Source organism: Talpa occidentalis, unplaced genomic scaffold, assembly GCF_014898055.3.
Source record: "Talpa occidentalis isolate TD23 unplaced genomic scaffold, MPIMG_talOcc4v2.1 talOcc4.6, whole genome shotgun sequence".
NCBI lineage: Eukaryota > Metazoa > Chordata > Mammalia > Eulipotyphla > Talpidae > Talpa > Talpa occidentalis.
Window position 1 is genome coordinate 121314503 of NW_023604972.1, and position 22040 is coordinate 121336542.

Below are 22040 nucleotides of genomic sequence, written 5' to 3' on the forward strand. Positions count from 1 at the left end.
CCTTGCCAGGGACAGGACTGAAGGTTGAGTTCAATGGCCAATGGCTAATGAAACCTTCATAAATGTTTAAAAGGAAGATCCTGGATTGTAGAATACACAAAGATTCTGTGTCGGGGAACACGAGAGATTTGGGAAGAATGGTGTGTCTGGAGAGGACATGTAAACTCCACATTTCCCCCCAATCTTGCTTTTTTAGATCTCTCTTCATCTAGCTATTGATTCATATTTTTCAATATCCTTAATAAACTGGACATCTAGCAAGTAAATGGATTTCCTGAGTTGTGGGCATTTCTAGAAAATTAATTGAACCTGAGGAGGGGATTATGGGAACTTCTGATAGCCTGTCATTCAAAAGCACAAATAACGTGGGTTTGTGATGGGCACTTTTAAGTGTGAGGAGTAGGTTATCAGAACCTTCAGTTGGTAGTGGATTGGTCAGGAGCACAGGTAACTAACCTGCCTGGCTAGAGTCTGAGGTGGAGGGTGGTTCTGGGGAAGAGGCTGGTAGAATGTGATGACATCTCAGGGTAGACAGTATCCAATTGAGTACCATTTTTGGACATTCTGCTGGAGTCTGTTGGGGTGTGGGGGAGCTTACGCTACACCACTATTGCAATTGAGCTGTACATATCAAAAATGCAATGGTTTTCACATGTTACATTAGCAGCCTCCTGTCTGTTTTTATTAGAAAGGGAATCACATTTTAACAGAGACCTATCAGTTAAATTTCCAATTCGTCCCTTTCATTATTTTATCAAGACTAGGAAAACTGGATTGAATTAATTACAGATTGCTAATTTAAAATCCTTGGAAAAATCTAGAAGGAAACCCAAAACAAATACATAAAAAAGCAAGTAATACTACTAATGTTCTTAGTTATCAAACATATATTCTGTAAAGCTGATGAGGGAACAAGAAAAGTTAAACAGTAAAATCCATTTGGTGTTTTATTGTGAGTTAAATGGACTTTGGTAATTTTACCTAAAACCAACACTCCATACTAAAATCTTCCAAACCATCACTAAAAATCTGCTCAGACTTAGATGTGATTACTATATTAAAATAATCAAAATAATTTGATTACATTAAAATAATATATTATATTACATTAAAAATTAAATTTTTCATAAAAATTACCATTAAATTGATTGTAAAAACAACCTTCTACTTTCAGTATGCTGTGGTTTCTAAATTTACAAGCCCCCCTTCTTAAAATCAGGTTAAATTCTCACCTTTCTAAGACCAAAGTCTAAAAATAAAAAACATCTCTACTACTATTTGATCAAATGTCAGTCAATAATGGGTAAATGTTTTGAATACACATTATGCAAACACACAGAATTAAATATTATAATTTCCCAAGACACTTTTGACCAAAGAGAACCACAGAATTTTAAGAGTAAAAAAAATGTTAAAACTTACTAGTTCAACCTCCCTACTATAAATAAGAAATAAAATGCTGCGTATTTATAGTTTTTGGGTACAGCAGTGAAGAGAAGTATGACTGCTGGCATAATGAGGAAATTGGGAGTTTACTATAACTATGAAACTCACATAATAACAGAACTTAGCATAGATTCTGTTAACACATTTAGCTAGACATAAACTCTACTACATAATGGCAGAGAGAGTTAACTACCTTGTAAAATACACCAGAACTGACAATATCATAGCTTAGAAATAGTAAAAAACAGAATTATAAATGCATAAAAAGACAATTATTTAGACAATACATTTTCTTAAACTTAGTATTCTAGACAAACTGTCACTTTCCACGGCTTTATTGAGATGAAATTCAACTCTAAAAGTAGACTGTGGTAGTAGATAGTAGGAAAATAGATTGTGATAAATCAAGCATATGATAATACTTACAGCAGTCTCTAAGAAAACTCTCTAAAATGGTTAAAAAATCAACAGAGAAACTTAAATGATACACTAAAAGAATATTTTCATATGCCAAAAAAAGTAATCAATAATGACAGGTATAAATCCAATCTTATCAACATATACATTAAGTGGAAATAGATTAACATGCCACTTAAAAGGCAGAGGTTATAATACTGTATAAAATATCAAGGCCTAACCACCTACTTCTACAAAAGACATTTTAGATTCAATGATATAATGGTTGAAAATATAATGGATAACATATTCCATTCAAACGGTATCGGTACGAACAGTGAAGTCACTATATTAATAGCAGATGAAACAGACAAAGGGACTATTTCACAACAATGAAAAAGTCAGTAATACTGGAGGAAGAGGTAACATTTCTTTCTAAAAAAAAAAAAAAAATTATTTATTTTTATACAAGAACTGGGGTACAGGCCAGAGGCGCAGGAGGATGAGAGGATTCACCAGAGACAGAGCAGGGAGCAGAACAGGCAGATGACCGAAATACGCTGCTGAGGAAAGAAGCGGGCGCAACAGGAGAGGTCTGCCTCGTGGGAATCCATGTGGGAATCTCCCTGGCCGGCCAGGAAGTGAACCTGCACTGCAGAGGCTGCGGAAAGCTTCAAAGCACTGTGCTCAACCCTCTGCACAGCCAGGGAGGCCCCCAAAGATATAATATTTCTAAATGTAATCTCCACATTAACAACAGAATCACCAAATACATGAGGCAGAAACTGACAAAATATAAGAAACAGAATGAGAGAAAATGAGCACAGACATAAAAGACTTGAACAACACTATTAACCCAACTTGACCAAATTTACATTTATAGAACACTCCCCCTGAAGAATGGTGAGCATACACATTCTTTATAAACACATACAGAATATACTCCAGAACTGACCACATACTGGATCATAAATCTTTAAATATTTAGAATCATAAAAAGGGATGATCTGTAAAAATAATTGAATAAAACTGAAAGGCTATGACAGAAAGAAATCTGGGGAAAACCCATGAGTCAAAGAAGAAATTAATTATTTTTAATAATCCAGTCAAAAAATGGGCAGAAGAGCTAAAAAGAAACTTCTCTGAAGAGGAAATGCAAATGGCCAACAGGCATATGAAAAAATGTTCAACATCACTTGTCATCAGGGAAATGCAAATCAAAACTACCATGAGATACCATCTTACACCAGTGAGAATGGCACATATTAAAAAAACTAGCAACAACAAATGTTGGCGAGGATGTGGAGAAAAAGGAACTCTCCTGCACTGCTGGTGGGAGTGCAAACTGGTCCAACCACTATGGAGAGCTGTGTGGAGATTTCTTGACCTACTAAACATAGAGCTTCCATATGATCCAGCAATTCCACTCCTAGGTATTTACCCAAAGGACACAGAAACATCAATTCCAAAGAGCACCTGCACCCCTATGTTTATAGCAGCACTGTTTACAATAGCTAAGCTTTGGAAACAAGCCAAATGCCCAAAAACAGATGACTGGATCAAGAAGATGTGGTACATATACACCATGGATGGTGCTAGAAAGGATCATGCTCAGTGAAACAAGCCAGAAAGAAAAAGAAAAATACCGATGGTCTCACTCATAGTAGGAATCTAGAAAACTTAAATAAGGGACCAGGAAAAAGAATAACTATAAGAAAGTAAAAATCAAAATCAACAAACAACTATGAACCAGAGACACTCTAAGGTGGAGGGGACAGGGAGGGGAGGGATTGGGGTCAAAATAAGGGGGTTGCAATTGTATGGGGAATATAAAAATAAAATTTATAATAAAAAAAGAAATTAATTATTTTTAACTGAATAAAAATGAGAACATAACAAATTTTATGGGATATGGCTAAACCAGAGCTTGTTGGAAAAGTCAAACATTTAAATGCTTGTATCACAAATATCATATAATAAACTTAAATCAGAAAAAGATCAAAATAAATCCAAAGCAAGAAGGAAGAAATAAAGATTTTTTTTTTAAAGAATGAAACAAATCCCAGAAAAGACCAAAGAGGAATATCAATGAACTTAAAATCCAGTTCTTTGGGGGGAAAAAAACTTTAATTGACAAACCTTTAGATACCTTACCAAGAAAAAGAGAGACACAAATTACTAAACAGGAATGGAAAAGAGGGTATCACCACTGACCCTTTACAATTACTATTATTAATTTTAATATATTTTTTAATATCATTGTTCATTTTGTACAATGTTTGATTTCTCCCCTCTGGTGTAATCCCTATAAAAGTCCCACCACCATATCAGCCATGAACTGTCACCATAGTCTCCAGTGCTACTCCCTCCTGTTTTGACCCTTCTCCATCCCCCTGCGCTGCTGCTTTTGATGCTTTATAATTAAAAGGATTATGAGAATATTATCAACAACTTTAAACCAACAAATTAGAGAACTTATGTTTTAAAAAGAAGTCCTAGAAAGAAAGAAAAATTAACCAGAGCTGACTACAAGAAATAGAAAATCTGAATAGATTTGTAACAAATAAGGACACTGAATAATGTATTAAAAATCTTTATACTGATGGCCTACCTGGTGACACAGGGGTTAAAGTCTCAGCACTATCAAGCTATCACCAGCCACTGCTGCATGAGTGCAAGAATTCAACGCCCAGCCAGGAAGCTAACCCACATGCACAGCAGACCTCTGCCATCCTGCCCACTGCTTTTCAGCAGTGTATTTCAGTAGACCTGTTCTGCTTCCCACCCTGTCTCTCGTGAATCCTCTCACCCCTCCACCCCCTGCACCTCTGATCTACACCCCAGTTCTTATAGGCATAAATAAATAAATCTTTAAAAAATGAATAAAAATCTTAGAACTACAGACAGTTTCAGCAATATATGTAAGAAACAACTCATAGTATGAGCTATTTCCCTGAGCAAAGCCAGACAACACAAGAAAATTACAGATAACTATTTCTTATGAACACTGATACACAAATCCTTTAAAAAAAAAAATTAACAAACCAAATTCAGCAACATGTAAAAAGAGGGTTATATATTATTACCAAAAAAGATTTGTCAATTGAGACATTTGATCCACTCCCACATGTCCTTGATAATTTGGTCCTGTCAAAATCACCGAGGCTTATAAAACACCCCTGGGTTCAAAAAGCCTATAACATTTATTTACACTTTTGGTTGATAGGTTTAATACCTAAAAAAAAAATTACCAGGCTTTACTGGCCCAATTATTGTGTTGAGTTTATATTGCCAATTAATAATCCTTTTTGCCTTGGTGGTCTACTTGGTAAAGACCCATGGAGTTAGGTAAATGGGTCAGGGTTTGACTCTTACAGAAGAAAGGGATTTATATTAAATAAATTAAATATCAAGGACCTTTTGGCAAGAACCAAACGTCTCAGTGAATATTTTGAAAAGGACTAAATGTTTTGTAAGATAGCCACTTTGAAACACAATTTGACAGTTTCTTAAAAAGTTCATTATCACACAACTCAACAATTTCATTCTTAGGAACCTTATACCTAAGAGAAATGTCCACACAAAGACTTGTCCATGAATAGTCAAAGAAACATTACTTCCGAAAATTGGCAATGATACAAGCATCTAGCAACTTTGAAGGATAAACAAAATATGATATATTAAGACAATGAAGTATCATTCAGCAATCAAAAGGAACAAAATACTGAAACATGCTATGCCATGGCTGAACCTCAAAAACATTATACCAGACAAAAGAATCCAGAAAGTCTACATGAATGATTCCTTTCAAATAAACTTCCCAGAAAAATTCATAAAACCAGAAAGCATATCAATAATATCTGAGGCTGGGGAAGGGATATGGGAATTGATCATAAATAGGCCTGAGAGAAATTTGAGAGGTAAGGGGAAAATTATAAAACTGGACTGTGTTGATAGCTGCACAACTATATAAATTTACAAATCACTGAATTGTATACTTATAATAGGTGAATTTTACATTATGGAAAATTATATCTCAAATTTTTTTTTTAAAGGTGGTTGCCAGGAGCTAAGGGAAGAAGAAAATGGGGGGTTATTGCTTTATGGGTATAGAGTTTCAGTTGTTTTTTTTTTTAAAGATTTATTTATTTATACATACAAGAACTGGGGTACAGGCCAGAGATGCGGGGGATGAGAGGATTCACCAGAGACAGAGTGGAGAACAGAACAGGCAGACTGAAATACTGCTGAGGGGAGCAGCGGGCAAGTCAGGAGAGGGCTGCTGCACCATGGGGGTAGCTCCCTGGCCTGCCAGGGATCGAACTCATGCTGCAGAGACTGCGGAATAGCTTTACAGTGCTGTGCTTAACCTCTTAGGTCACCAGAGAGGCCCCTCAATAAATTTTTTTAAAGGCAGTTGTAGGTGTCAATATCAACACGTATCAGGTTGTCAGAAAAGTCATGATTTATTTTTTTCTATGTCTTTCAAGCAAAAATGTGTCATGACTTTTCTGACAACCCGATAGCTATACACATTTTCCACAGATCGATATTTTTTCTTAAAAAAGATAACCATACAGGGCCTCCCCTGGTGGTGCAGTGGTTGAGCGCTGGGCTGCGAGGCTACCCGCAGCCTCTGCAGCGCCGGTTCGCTCCCCGGCCGCCGGTGAGGGTCCCATAAAAAATGTACATATTAGTTATATATTAACAGTTTCTGGAAATGAAAGCAACAACATTATGATTTGGTGGTATTAATTAGTTCTAAACTGCAATGGAACTAAAATTTCTTGAGAGGAATAAGAAAAACAATGCTATTTAAGAAGTTCACACAGGGCCTCCCCCATGGCGCAACGGTTGAGCGCTGGGTTGCGAAGTTGCCCGCAGCCTCTGTGGCGCTGGTTCGATCCCTGGCTGCTCCCCGGAGGAGGGTCCCACATGGTGCGCAGACCTCTCCTGCCGCCCGCTGCTCCCCTCAGCAGTGTATTTCATCGGTCTGCCTGCTCTGCTCCCTGCTCTGGCTCTGGTGAATTCTCTCGCCCTCCCGCGCTTCTGACTGTACCCAGTGCTTGTATAAACAAAACAAACAAACAAATAAGTAAATAAATAAATAAATAAAAATGCCTCTATTTAAAAAAAAAAAAAAAGAAGAAGAAGTTCACACAGTAAACTACATGTAGTTGAAGACTTTTTCATTTACCCAAAGAAAGCAGTTACATTCAACATTACCTTGATTTGAACAGAATCACTAACACATAAGAATGGGAAGTTTCTATTAAGTATTGTACTCTAATTCCTTTCTTTTATATATGAAAGGAAAAAACAGATGAAATGACATGTTTAAGAGTACTTTCACAGTTAACTGCAAAGCATAGTCTTTCTCAGTCTCCTGAGTTTCCTGTTCTCTGTGCACTTTGATTTTATTGAAAGAAAATGGTAGATTACAGAAAATGACCAAAGAGCAAATATTCAGTCACCAGTTAAGCAGATGATTAATTTTTCATTCTATGAACAAATCTCTTGAACCCCAAATTGTTGGTTTCTTTTGTATTTACAAAAAAGGAAACTAGAGAGCATTTTATACATTTATTATCTCATTTAGTACTCAAAACATGTCTGTGAAAAGAATTACCTCAAAACTGGGGAACGTCAGATTCAAAAATAATTAACGTGTCATATCATTAGAAAGGTTATCAGTAGTAAAGCAGACATTTTAAAAACTAAGTTTATTTCAAAGCCACTGACCATTTGCCCACATTTCTTTCACTTACACCAGTGATCTAGCAAACAATTTCATTAATAACATTGCTTATGCTTTCAATATATAAAAGTTTTGTTTACTAGAAGTCACAGGCTAGATGTTTTGAAAAGCTACCCACATGGCACAGCAGACCTGAGTTTGATGTTATATTATTTAGTACTTGGTGGCATGAACATTATCATTTATTTTTATATTCCTCAGTGCTTACCACAATACCAGGCAGTTTTACATATAGAACAAATGTTATGCTCAATTGTTGGCCTGCTAAGCACTCTACCTACCACTCACATACATGATATATAAACTTGATGTTTTAAAAAGGCTTTTTCCTCCTATCAAAATAGGATTATCTGATCAAAAGCTCTTTTCTTTGTGTTATCTGTGTTTGGAGCTCCTAATGCCTGAGGCATTCAGATGTACTAATATTAAAGTAGGGATTACAAACTCAAATGTCCATGGTGACCACAAAGTCACTCCAAGTGATTAAAAGCAAAGATGGATATAAAACAAGAGAAAGTAGTGGCAATCTGGAGAGCGAATGTCTAAAGCAGCAACTCCACGGATGGCAATCACCTGGGAATCAGGTCATGAGGCCAAAACTTTTTTTTTTTTTTTTTAAAGATTTATTTATTTATTTATACAAGCACTGGGCAAAGTCAGAAGCGCGGGAGGGTGAGAGAATTCACCAGAGCCAGAACGGGGAGCAGAGCAGGGAGAAGGACCGAAGTACACTGCTGAGGAGAGCAGCCGGGGATTGAACCGGCACCGCAGAGGCTGAGAGCAGCAACCCAGCGCTCAACCGCTGCGCCACCAGGGCTGCCCGAGGCCAAAACTTTTTAAGTGTTAAAGAGAAGTTGAAAATCTGCCATTCCTACTCCTTCCCCCACCCTCCCATTAATTTGGTTCCCTGATTTAAATGTTAAACACTTACTTTAAAAAATAAATAAATGCACACACACGAAATTTTAAACATTTGTATGTGCCAAGGAAACCAAGCCTTCAGGGGCTTTGGCCCAGAAGGCATCAGACTGTTATCTCTGAAAAGAATGTAACTTCTGAAAGAGGAATCCTGAGGATCAACCTCCCAACCAACTCCATAGTAAAAGCTGAACCCCGCCCCCTGACTCTTTCAAGGCAGGGCTGCTGGGAAATTAAGGGTTGGAGTGGAGCCTCCAGATTTATCTTAAAAGTCTGAACAGAGGTGCTCGTGGAGTGAACCAAAGGGATTAAGACAATAAAGATATTTATTCTCTGCATCAAGAAGCTGTGGTATAGATACACAATGAAATACTATTCAGCAATCAAAAATGATAAACTCACTCCACTCACAACATGGATGGAGCTAGAAGGGATTATGCTAAGTGAAACAAATCAGAAGAAAAAAGCGTCAAAAAAAATGAGACAAAACTAGCAGACAACCTATATATCTGAGTCATATAGCAGGGCAGGAGGAGGGAGATGGGTCAAAATAGGGGAGGGAAAAACACAAGAGACTATGGAGACAGTTCATGGATGATGTGGTGGTGGGAGGTTTATGGGGACTATGTCTAAGGGAGAAATCAAATATTGTACAAAAATGAACAACAATGAAAGAAAATAAAAAAGTGAACTCCTCCCACCCCCAAGGATAATTATTCTCACAGTTAAAATGGTATGGAGAGGGCCTACCCTGGTGGTGCAGGTGGTTGAATGCAGCACTGTGAAGCTGTCCGTAGTCTCTGCAGCGCAGGTTTGATCACGGCCGGCCCAGGAGGGTCCCACATGGCGTGGCAGACCTCTCCTGTCTCGCCGGCTGTTCCTCCCTTCAATGTGCTTTGGTCAATCTGCCTGTTCTGTTCCTTGATCTGTCTCTGGTGAACCCTCTCACCCTCCCGTGCCTCTGGCCTGTACCTCGGCACTTGTATAAATGAATGAATGAATGAATGAATGAATGAATGAATGTTAAAAAATTAAATTAAAAAATAAAAAGGTGTGGAGAAAAGGATGAAAAAGTTACTAAAGTAGGGTGTACTTTCCAGCCAACCAAGCATCCCCCTTGCACTTCGTGGCCAAGGTTTCAACAGACCTCACCAAAATGCCTTCTCAAATGGAACATGAAATGAAATAATGATGTCCAGCTTTCACAAATTTTTCTGGTTATAAAGACTACTTAACAAAAGAAGACCTAAGAGCACTCATGGAAAAAGAGTTCCCTGGATTTTTTTGAAAATCAAAAAGACCCTCTGGCTGTGGACAAAATAATGAAGGGCTGAGGCCAGTGCCAAGATGGCAAAGTGGGCTTCCAGAGTTTCCTTTCTCTCATTGCTGGACTCATTTTCGCCTGCAATGACAATTTTGTATTGCACGTGAAGCAGATGAGAAAGAAGTAGGCAGCCAGGAGTGGAACCCCTGAACCATGGGAGTCATCCCCAAGAGTCCCTTAAGGAATATGCCCCACAGAGTCCCCTCTATAAGGATTTCAAGAACAGACTGGGACTCCAACTCAAATTCAACCCCTATTTGACCAGAAGAGAATGAAAACTCAATTCAAGGCAGACAGGCTTTTGATTTTTATGTTGCTTGCCTCTCTTTACCCTCAAAAAAAAAAAAAAAAGAAAAGAAAAAAAAGTTACTGCACTAAGTTATCAATGAATGTGATTTTGGTATACCTACAAAAAAATGAGAAGAAAATATTCATCAACGATAACTAGTAAAATGAACAAAGCAGGAGATTTAAAAAAGTATATGCTTAGATGAGAATACTGAATACTATTTTCCTAGTCTATTAGGACAGAAGAAAAAAAAGGAAAGGAGGAAATGTGAACGGAACAGAGGAAAATGTACAGACAACAGGAATTAAAAGTTAAGAATGATGTAGTGCAAAGAAGAAATAACCTCTAGTGCAAAGAAGAAATAACCTTCAAACAACAGAGAATAGTGGCAAGTGTACAGTTTTTAATTATAATTCCACCATTTACAAATGAATGACTTTGGGTTATTTACTTGGCCAATTTGAAGTTTTTGTCGAAAACAAATTAAGGGTAATACTACCCAAGTCAAGGCCTCCTTGGTGGTGCAAGGGGGTAAGTCTTAGCATTATGAAGCTATTGCCAGCCTCTGCAGCATGAGTTCAATCCCTGGCTAGGGAGCTAAACCACAGGGTGCAGCAGACCTCTCCTGTCTAACCCGCTACTCCCCTCAGTAGTGTATTTCAGCAGATCTGTCTGTTCTGCTCACCACTCTGTCTCTGGTGAATCCTCTCACCCCCATCCTCACACCTCTGACTTACACCTCAGCTCTTGTATGCATAAATAAATAAATCTTAAAAGAAAATACTACCTAATTCAATTATTTTAATAAGTAAATGAGATAATGCATGTAAAATTACTATTAAAAAATAAATAGACATATTAATAGTTTTGAGATGCAACATGATAAAGCAAGAAATGTTTTAAAATGTTAAGATCAACACTATAAATAAATAGCACCATTCACTGAATACCCTCTATATACCAGGCATGTGCTAGTTTACTGTATATAACTATATTAATCTTTTACATTCTTGCAAGGTAGATATTAACTTCTCTACATTTAAGAAGTATCTGTCAAAGCTGACAAAATAATTGGTTAATAGCATTGTAAATTACTTTCCTTAAAAATGCAATTATTAAGACAATAAATATATAAAGTTACATAACAAAGATACTGGTATGGAAGTAAGGTCAAAGAAATAGGCTTTGACACAGGCCCCCAGAAAATATAGAAGACTGAAGCAAAACAAAAACATCTGGGTGGAGACGGGGAAAGAAAATCTTGAAAGGGAGTATAAGAAATGAAAATCTAAGAGAAAATCAATGTCACATGATACCTAGACAGGGATTTTCTGTTATTATTAGTAAGAGTAGCTAATACCCGCTACGTAGGTTATAGATGATTTACATTCACATTTCTATTTAATTTTTATGGCAATCTTGTAGTTATTATTCACCAAAATTTATTGAGTACCTACCAGGTGTCAGACATTGTGAATACAAGTAGAGTAAGACAATATAGTGTCTCTGCCCTAACCACTTTGTAGACTATTGCAGAAACTGAACCTCTTTAAGAGGTTAAACAATATGCCTAAATTCACACAGCTAATAATAGACAAAGCAAAGTATAGACTCAAATCTGTAAGAACCATTCTCTTAATCACCTAACACAATAAAAACAACCTACTATGCTGACAAGCTTCTGCACTTGATCTTAGCCAAAAGGCCGAGAAGCAATTATGCGGACAAGCTTCTGCACTATATATAAAATTATACAAAATTTCCTTGAGGAGCAAAAATCATGTTTAGTAATTTATAAATAATAATTAAAATTTAATTTTAATTCAGTAATATTCTGTGCTAACTTTGGTTGTTAACAGTTGGTTATTTAGGAGAAAAATGGCTGCTACCCAAAATTAACAACTACAATCACTAGTTTGATATTATTTGCTTTAGTTTGATTACTCTAAATTGATTAAGCAATTACATTAACAAATCACAAAATGCTAAAGATGAAACACTAACAGATCTTTGTGAAAAGCCAAAAAAACGTCAGCAAAGAAATTATAACAATGCCATCTATAGGACAGCTAATAGAATGCAGACAATCAACTTGAAATTTGCAAACAATCTTAGCCACCTTCATTAGGAATTTATAAAATGGAAATTAATCATCAATAAACATGCAAAATTGGATCTTACCCTACACATCTGTAAGACTAGAAATTGGCAGGACTCAACTTGTAATTCATATATACTACTACATTAAAAGTTTCGACAAACTTAAGTGAATTATTTCACACCTACCAGAGTTAACTGCTAATAAATAACTTCTGTGCCTGAAGAAAAAGCTTCTCCTACATATGAAATTTTGTAAGTGACAGTATTCATTTGAACACCTAAGTTGTAAAGTAATATAACCAAAGTATGTTTCACATCAAATATAACCAAGTATGTTTCACATCAAAGGAAAAAAAATTAATGTGAAAAACCAATTTCTCCCACAAAAACCCCACATCAGTGATTTTGAATAAAATTTAAAGACTATTTTAGTTACTAAGTTAAGAAATATCAGTAAAAATAAGGGCCTCGACTTACTCATCAAGGCGGGAAAAAAGTGTGAAATTTCTACCTCAGAATATAGCACCATTGGCCCACAGAAGTCAGCTTTGATTGGCTTAATTACAACAAATCATTCCTTTAAAATATATTTTTCATTAACTAGGTTTTTATTAAAAGTACTTAATTGTGAAAATGAAAACTGTAGTTCAAATTTACACTACACTGCCCTAATGCTGTCACACTTTAAAATTCTTTTTATCAAAGGAAGGGTAAAGAAAGGCAAACCAATTTCTAAGGAAATTGGTTTTAGCTTTTCAACATTTCATTTATACTGTCAAAATTCCCATGGTAGGGCCTCCCCGGTGGCGCAGCGGTTGAGCGCTGGGTTGCGAAGCTGCCCGCGGCCTCTGCGGTGCCGGTTCGATCCCCGGCTGCTCCCCGGCCACCGGAGGAGGGTCCCACATGGCGCGCAGACCTCTCCTGCCGCCTGCTGCTCCCCTCAGCAGTGTACTTCGGTCCTTCTGCCTGCTCTGCTCCCCACTCTGGCTCTGGTGAATTCTCTCGCCCTCCCGCGCTTCTGACTGTACCCAGTGCATGTATAAACAAAACGAACAAACAAACAAACAAATAAATAAATAAAACATTAAAAAAAAATTCCCATGGTACATAAAATTATCAAGTCTAGCCATAACAACCCTCTCAGATAAATAGGGTGTTACATGAAAAGCAAAAATATGGACTTCAGAGAGGCTGTTACTTGCCCAACTTCATAAAATAAGTAGGAAAGTCAAATTCAGGACTTTCTGGAATAAAACTTAGTACAAGCTTCATATTACTGCACAGTAATCCTAAATGCTAGTTAAAAAATCAGAGTAATCTCAGGGTAATTACGTACATGCGTGCTTCATACATCCCACATTCTGAACTAGGTTAAAAGTATCATACTCATCATAATGGCCAAAGGAAAACAGAACTCCAATTTGGTTTCACACATAGCTCATATAGATTCAAACATTCCTTTCTGAGACTATACAACCAAATTGGGTAATGTCAAAATGAGATTTAATAGTTACAATGAATAGCATGATTTTCCTAATTTAACATCAGACAGACAGGTTTAGGGTAAAGCAAAAAGAAATAATAAAGGCTGAAAAAATGGATCAAAATCCAAGGTCATTACATAGAAATAAGAGAATGGCAAATAGGCAATGACAGAAACTGGTCATAACTACACTGAGGAAAACACTGTACTTCAACAATAGAAGATTAATGATTTCGTGTTTCCCTTTATTAATGAATTCTAATGATTGAAACAATATAAAATTTTTTTAAAAAATTTTAAGCAACAATTGTGCATGCTTTTCCTTCCCCACATGGGGTGTTTCTGGTCCCAATGTCATCCCAACCCCATGTTGGTTTGGAAGGCACTCTACCTAAGTGGCAAAAAGAAGCATTTCTGAGTTCATCAGTAGAGATGCCATTTAAAGTTGGAGAAGTAAATGAAGTGTCAAAGGAGGTAAGTTTCAAGTGGTGACTATACTAGTCACATTCATTTTGGAAAACTGGTACTTTTATAAAAATAGTTTCCTAGGGCCTCCTTGGTGGCGCAGGTGGTTGAGCGCTGCACTGTGAAGCTGTCCGCAGCCTCTGCAGCGCAGGTTCGATCCCAGGCGGCCAGGGAGCAACCCACATTGCGCAGCAGACCTCTCCTGTCTCGCCCGCTGCTCCCCTCAGCAGTGTATTTCGTCAGTCTGCCTGTTCTGTTCCTTGCTCTGTCTCTGGTGAATCCTCACACCCTCCCACGCATCTGGCCTGTACCCCAGTTCTTGTATAAATAAATAAATCTTAAAAAAAAAAAGTTTCCGGGCCTACCCGGTGGCACAGCGGTTGAGCACTGGGTTGTGAAGCTGCCCGCAGCCTCTGCAGTGCCAGTTCGATCCCTGGCCACAGGGTGAGGGTCCCACATGGCGCACAGACCTCTCTTGCCGCGCCCACTACTACCCTCAGCAGTGTATTTCGTCACTCTGCTTGCTCTGTTCCCTGCTCTGTCTCTGGTGAATTCTCTCACCCTCCTGCGCTTCTGACTGTACCCAGTGCTTGTATAAATAAATAAATCTTTTTTAAAAAAAAAGTTTCCTAAAATACAGGATTTTACTGAGGTAAACTAGTTCTTTACCAAACTGAAGGCAAACTAAAATCCTGGTAACCTTTTTAATGACACTACAAAATTGGGAAAGTAATGACAACATGAATTTAGCATGATTAAATTACCAAATCCTAAATCATCTCTTTTGATTCTCATTTGGCAAGAATACAAAGAAAAAGGATACTCGGAAAAAGAATAAATATTTTTATGAAATGTCAAAGGAGGTACGCACAATATTATAAGAGTTCCAAGCAAAAAGAGTATTTTTAATTTTGCTTTGGTGTGACTACTGTAACAGGATATCATTAGACTATTACGGTTCTAATGCAATTTTCAAAAATACTCAAAACAAAAGCAATATGGACTTATGGAAATATCAGTAATGATTTTTGCTGGAGATGAAATATCTCTTAACGTATTTATGAAGCAAGGGTAAAAATGTTGTATCAGATGAGTTTCTCTTGGTAGGTGTGAAAGGTTAGGGAGGCACTAAAATATTTGCTAAGAGAGTTGGATTATCATTTGGTATAGAGTTAATTTAGTAAAGTAATCTAAAAGTTTTTTAAAGATGAGACAAATCAAAGAGCTGAAGTGGTGAGGCTATGGTGGAATAGAGAGACGAGGTTGAGAATACAAAAATCTATTTCTGAGTCTAGGTATGACTTCAATATCTCCAAAATTTGATTAAAATATTATGGTACTTATGATTGAAAATTATGGTTTAAATGCAAAAATTTCTGAAAACTAGTCAATAATTACTACAAGATGAGGAAATAACTCAGGCAGTCTTCTAGGAAAATAAATGATAAGAAACTAACAAAAACAATATGTAAGGCTTCAGACACAGGTTAAAGATACCAGATAAAGCACATAAGGTAAACCAAGTTATTGAAATGAACAGTGCAGCGGTGGTGATCATGATTATGAACAACAGTTTTCTTTCCTGGAAAATAATTATGAGTCCATTTTAACTATGGGTGCTTTGGTGGTGGGAAAACTATGGTGTCATCTGAGAGGAGAAAGCCTATACTGTCAAAAGATTAACAAGAATATTAGGAAAAGGCATTTCATTAAAAAGATGAATAATTTTTTTTAAAAAGTGAGTCCATTTTAATCGTTAATAGCAAGAATTAATATATTCTATTTTCCAGAATAGATATCAATTTTGTAGTTACCATTTAAGAAATTTGTTTCATATTGTGTCTTTATTATTAAAAAAGTCAATAGACTCCAAAGTTCAGCCTACTAAAAAATTAAAGCATCAATACTGATCTTATACAGACAAGTATCAAAAATTGAGTCACATGTGTCCTAAAACAATTTGCTCAATGTTCAAGGTCTACTTATACAATTTCACCATATCTGTGTATCATCTGTGTACACTTATTTACCTGATATGGTTCTTTAAAATGGCTATTTATTGAAATGCTGGGACAAAGTGATAGGATGCTTATAACAAGTGCTTCCTGAGGGCACATACATAAACAACCTCCAGGTTCTGTTATCAATTTATGCTTTCCTAGTTTTTGAAAACTTCTGCACTTGTGTCACTTAAACTTTTTTTAAAAAAGATTTATTTATTTATGCATACAAGAGCTGGGGTACAGGCCAGAGGTGTGGGGGGTGAGAGAATTCATCAGAGACAAAGTGGAGAGCAGAATAAGCAGATGTACTGAAATAGACTGCTAAGGGGAGCAGCAGGCAAGGCAGGAGAGGTCTGCTACGTCATGTGGGTCACCTCCCTGGCCAGGGATCGAACTTGTGCTGCAGTGGCTGCAGACAGCACCATAGTGCTGCGTCTTAACCCCTTGCGCCACCAGGGAGGCCCAAGAAACTTCTCCTGTCTTTATTTTCCTGTATTTCTTTCCATTCCTTACACTTCCCCCAAAAAGCTAAAAAATTATGAGAGCCTGTGTCCTGGCACTAACAAAACAAACAAACAAACAAACTTTTAGAGACTTCAAATTCAACGATTTATTTTACCAGTTTCATAGTAAGAAGCAAAGCTTGGATTTAAACCCAGAAAACCTGGGTCCAAGTCATTCATCTCTATACCATACAGCTATATATTCTCTGCCACAACCCATTTTAGAAATCATAAAATAAGCTAGAATACTTGACAACAAATTTTAAAAGAGCTATATCCAAGGTATTTCTGTTACAGTCTGTATTCAGCTTAATGAGACACCTGCATTGATAGCTGCAGACAGCTGTTTGCATGGTACTTTAAAAATTCTATTCCTGTGAATATTGCATATAACAAGAATCTGTATATAAATGCCATTCAAGGTTTTTAAAATCATATGTAAGATCAATTTACTGTTAGAAAAAAAGCTGAGAATTCCCTGCTTCTGTAAACAAATAAACATCAACTTAAAAAGTGTCTTTCTCCTAGTCATGTACTTGTCACACAAAGACTTTCCCTACTAAATCAAAAAGTTTTTTCTATTGCAATAAGCACAATAAAGTTCCTCACAGGAAATGTTCAAAAAATCATGTTTTCCAAATAAGGATGAAAATAAAGCTGACAGAAGTTAATAGTGAAACAAGAGAAATAAAGATAATGCAAGACAAATACATAAATTGTGATACTATCAATTAACATATGGAAGGACTGTCTTCTATTCTGGTCTTTTCTACCTTACCCCTTTAGTGTTAAACTGTTCCCTTTTAGAAAACATAAAAAGCTGGTAATCACAAATTAAATTTTAATGGGTTGTTGAAATTTACCTAAAAATCAAGAACGTTCTGAAAATTGTTCGGGTATTAGACACCCCACATTTCCAATACAAAAATGAAGACATTTTTGCTTCAGTCAGGTGCTTACTTGTATTTTGGAAAGTTTCAGAAAAAGTGTTTCTTTCCAACTACAATAATAGTTTAATAAATACCTTTGAGCTAAGAGGACCTCTTAATAGGAAATTTTAAATTTGGATTAAGTATACTGAGAAAAGAAATTTCATTAACTAATTTTCTTTAGGAAATAGATGGTTTGGAGAAAAAAAAAGGAAAAATACCACAAATGAAATGGCAGTGACAATTCATTTGTAACAACTGACTGGTATCATTCCACATATATTTTTCCTCTGGATTAAAGCTGTGATAAAGAAATAGATACTCCAGGTTTATCCCCTTTTAAGTCTGTCTTACCAATGATAATGATTAAATTTGATTTCACTGACTTATAAGTTTGATTTCACCACTTATAACAGGTGGATCTTAGAGAGCCAGACAGAAATGCAAAGAATTGCTGATGTGTTCAGTTAGCATCACTTCCACAAAAGAGGAAGGCAGCTCTGTAAATCCTGAGACATGTCACCACATAATACTACATATAATACGATTTATAACATCTTTATATGTCAAAACAAAGATCAGAAACCACCTAAAACCATGATGAAATTGGAGTGGCTATTATTCAAAAATTCTCTTTGGATTATAACTAAGCAAAATTTAAAGAAAGTTAATGTTTTAACAAACTGCTTCAAGTATGGAAGCTTTATGTATCCTTAATCCTTAGTATTTTTTTTTAAAGATTGTTTATTTCTTTTTTTTTTTTTAATAGAGGCATGTTATTTATTTATTTGTTTGTTTGTTTTTTGTTTATACATGCACTGGGTACAGTCAGAAGCGCGGGAGGGTGAAAGAATTCACCAGAGCCAGAGCGGGGAGCAGAGCGGGCAGAAGGACCGAAGTACACTGCTGAGGGGAGCAGCGGGCGGCAGGAGAGGTCTGCGCGCCATGTGGGACCCTCCTCCAGTGGCCGGGGAGCAGCTGGGGATTGAACCGGCGCCGCGGAGGCTGCGGGCAGCTTCGCAACCCAGCGCTCAACCGCTGCGCCACCGGGGAGGCCCCCAAGATTGTTTATTTCTTTATTTATTTATACAAGCACTGGGTACAGTCAGAAGCGCGGGAGGGTGAGAGAATTCACCAGAGCCAGAGCGGGGAGCAGAGCAGGCAGAAGGACCGAAGTACACTGCTGAGGAGAGGAGTGGGCGGCAGGAGAGGTCTAAGTGCCATGTGGGACCCTCCTCTGGTGGCCGGGGAGCAGCCAGGGATCGAACCGGCGCCGCAGAGGCTGCGGGCAGCTTCACAACCCAGCGCTCAACCGCTGTGCCACCAGGGAGGTCCTGTGTCCTTAGTATTAAAAAAGAATTCTCTTTCTTTGATTCTACAGATATGATAAAGCTTCAGTGCTATTTTTCTTAAGGGTACTGTTTTGAGAACAAAACTCTCATCAAGATTACTGGGACAGGGGCCTCCCTGGTGGTACAAGAGTTCAATCCCTGGGCCAGCCAGGGAGCAACCCACATGACACAGCAGACCTCTTCTGACTCACCTGCTGCTCCCCTCGGCAGTGTACTTCACTCAATCTGCCTGTTCTGTTCCCCACTCTGTCTCTGGTGAATCCTATCACCGCCCACCCCCCACCTCTGGCCTGTACCCAGTTCTTACATGCATAAATAAATTAATTTAAAAAAAAAAAAGATTACTGGGGCAAAAAACCTATATTGAACCTGCAAAGAGCTCATCATTTCATTGCCATAATCTACCTAATTTTATAAAAATAAACTATTTAGGAAGAGTTTGGTACAGGGATCAACTCAACTGAGACTGGTTAACTGATTTTGTCTATAATAGATCAAAAGTATTTATCATAAGATTATATATTCAAACAAGCTTTCTATTGTTTGTAGTTCTATGCAAAATTATAATATTAAAAATTACCTCAGAAATAAAGAAAGCTTATATAGTTGTAACTAACCTACATAACCACTTCAAATGTTTTCAATATAAGCAAAACATTTTAGATACTTGTTCAAAAATACAATAGAATTTATACCTCTAAAAGTAAAGTCAAGTTAAATACCCAAGAATAAGAAAATGACTACATATAGGTTTATTTACAAGTAATCAATATATCAGACTCTGAAAAACACTAATGCTATTTTTAATGTACATAATGTAAACATTAAAAATCTCAAAAAAATTTGAGGGTAAAATAGTATTTAGAAATAGCTACCATTAAATATAAATGACAAAGCAAAACTTCAAAACTCAATAAGCTTTCCAAATGATGTATTCTGTAACTAGGCAAACTACTAAACTTCCCACAAATTCAGTTTTCATTTACTATATAATTTTTAAGGTAATAAATAATAATGGGTTATGATATGAAAGCAGTAAGTCACTTCCTGGAACTAAGTGATAAAAATGTTTCTTATAATTTAATAAGCAGAATTATGGCAATAAGACCTTTATCCACAATGTAAAAATTACACTCTTTCTTGGTATGAACTACAAAACATGACAGACATTTACTGCTCACCAAATAGCCATATGCTCTCCACATGTCCCAGACCCTTACCAATAAGGCAGGATCATTTAACTGGTTCTGGTAAATGGTCTGTGAGTAGAAATGAGCTGTGTGTCATTTCATGGCTGAAATATTTAAGAGTCAGTGGAAGACCCTCCAGCTCTTTTTTCACTGTGGTCACTGTGAAGGTCTAATGTTCCAGACATGCAGATATATACACTGTCAAATATTCTATTAGTCTGACTTCTTGGGGTACTGGACAGAGTACATCTCTTCCTAACAAACTGTATTGCATAGGTAATGTGACAAAGAATAAACCTTGGTTGTGATCAGACTGCAGTGTTTAAAAGATCACCATAATTCTGGTCTCTCTACTTCATAGGCTTCAAAGAGAGGAACCTCATGAAAATTACTGTATTATTTCCCATAATCAATAAAAAAGGCACAAACATGTAATAAACACAATCTTATTCAACTAATATATGATCATACCAAAAAATATCTTAAGAAAATTAAACACTTTAATAAAAAGAGTGTCACAAAACTAAAAATACTCAACACAAACCCACATTTATTTTATTTTTCTTTAAAATCCCTTTCTCTATTTGCATATATACCTCTTTTTTTAATGCTGAACCGTTATGTTAAATTGCATTAGGACACTTCACCCTGAGAAAGGGTGTTCTACACAGTAAAAAAATTGCCACATTTACCACCTAATACACAGCCCATTTTAATTTATCCACTTTTTCCAACAGTGTCCTCTAAGGAACAATTTGGGATCCATTAATCAATAAATCAAGGATCACACTGTATTTGATTATGATGTCTCTTAGTTTTTTTTAATCTAGAGCAGCTACCCACCTGTTTTTAAAGTTTCATATTTTGAAGCATTAATCACAATAGTTTTACAAGTCTTCAAATTGAATTGCCTTGATTTTTTTTTTACCCCTCCTGACTAGATTTAACTTAAAAGAAATTGTGTTTTTATAATTTAAAAACTTATAGTAAGTAAGCTATGATAAATAGCTAGTGAGACATCAGAGAAAGCACAAAGAGGGAATGGGTTTTTTGTTTTTTTTTTTTAAATAGAGGCATGTTTTATTTATTTATTTGTTTGTTTGTTTGTTTATACATGCACTGGGTACAGTCAGAAGCGCGGGAGGGTGAGAGAATTCACCAGAACCAGAGTGGGGAGCAGAGCAGGCAGAAGGACCGAAGTACACTGCTGAGGGGAGCAGCGGGCGGCAGGAGAGGTCTGCATGCCATGTGGGACCTTCCTCCGGTGGCCGGAGAGCTGCCGGGGATGGAACCAGCACTGCAGAGGCTGCGGGAATGGGTTTTTTAAATCTCAATACATACTCTCCAGGACTAACATTAACCACTCTGACTTTGATGCTGTATACTAATGTTTCTGGGTCTTGACCTCTCCCTAATCCTGCTGGCTTCAAATGGCCGTTATACAAACATTTCAAATTAAACAAGTTCAAAATTTAACAAATTTAACAAGTTCAAGTTCATCTGAACTACAAAATGTATTTAATGTTATTCTATTTCTTCCTATATTCTTTCTCTCAGTATCAGCACTTCATTAAATTGCTAAAGCCTAGTAATAATGAAACATCCCTCTGCCTTACCCCACTTCAAGTAAGACACCAGAGACTTATCAATTTAATCTGTATATCTAATCACCATGCTCTTCTATCACTCTGTACTATATTGTCTGCTATCCTACTATAAATGCCCTGCTGCTATCCCACTATATAATCCTTCTAGGCTATACCTCTGACTTCAAGAGATGCAAGGTTTAGCTAAAGATCTTAGGCTTTTTCTGTGTGGAGGACCCTCAAAATTACTAAAAATGGATGTATCATATGACCCAGTATTCCATTCCTAGGAATCTAC

At 36.7% G+C, this 22040-nt stretch overlaps 1 protein-coding gene and 1 pseudogene across 1 annotated transcript in view; one reads left to right on the forward strand and one right to left on the reverse strand.

Annotated features, from left to right (window-relative positions):
* The window catches only part of NIPBL (NIPBL cohesin loading factor), a 170763-nt gene that overhangs the window by 115970 nt on the left and 32753 nt on the right, over positions 1-22040 (reverse strand). The gene's annotated exons all lie outside the window — the stretch shown is intronic.
* LOC119260288 (protein S100-A10-like) lies at positions 9675-9969 on the forward strand (annotated as a pseudogene).